We start from the raw sequence: 436 nt of genomic DNA, 5'->3' as shown, positions 1-436 counted from the left end.
GGGGGAGGCGCGGCGCCTTTGTCTCCGCTCCGGCCCCGAGCCGGCCGGTGAGGCGGGGCGGCGCGCAACGCGCATGCGCAGACTCCCCCCCCCCCCCAAGTGATTAGTTTGCGCCGCTCCCCCCTCCCCCTTCCCTTTCTCTGTGCCCTGTTGGACTCGTCCCCGCAGCTCTGCCGCTGCCTTCGGGTTGTACCACTCTGAGAGGAGAGGGGGGAGCGTCTCCCCACTTCCCCTCCCTCCATGCTTCCCCTCTTCCTGCTACCCCCTCCCTGCTTTCCGCCGGCTGTTCCACTGTGAGAAAGCATTGAGGGGGAGGCTCTTATTGCGAGTGCGGCACGTTGTCTCCCTCCCCGCGGCCTTTCTTTGCCCACCCCCCCCCTTCCCCCGCTGCGAGTGGTCCTCGCCGCCCCCACAACCCCCCGCGCCCGGCGCGGTG

Source organism: Vanellus vanellus (assembly GCF_965231255.1).
Source record: "Vanellus vanellus genome assembly, chromosome: 2".
Lineage (NCBI taxonomy): Eukaryota > Metazoa > Chordata > Aves > Charadriiformes > Charadriidae > Vanellus > Vanellus vanellus.
The sequence above is the reverse complement of the archived record's forward strand: the minus strand, read 5'-3'. Positions refer to the sequence as shown.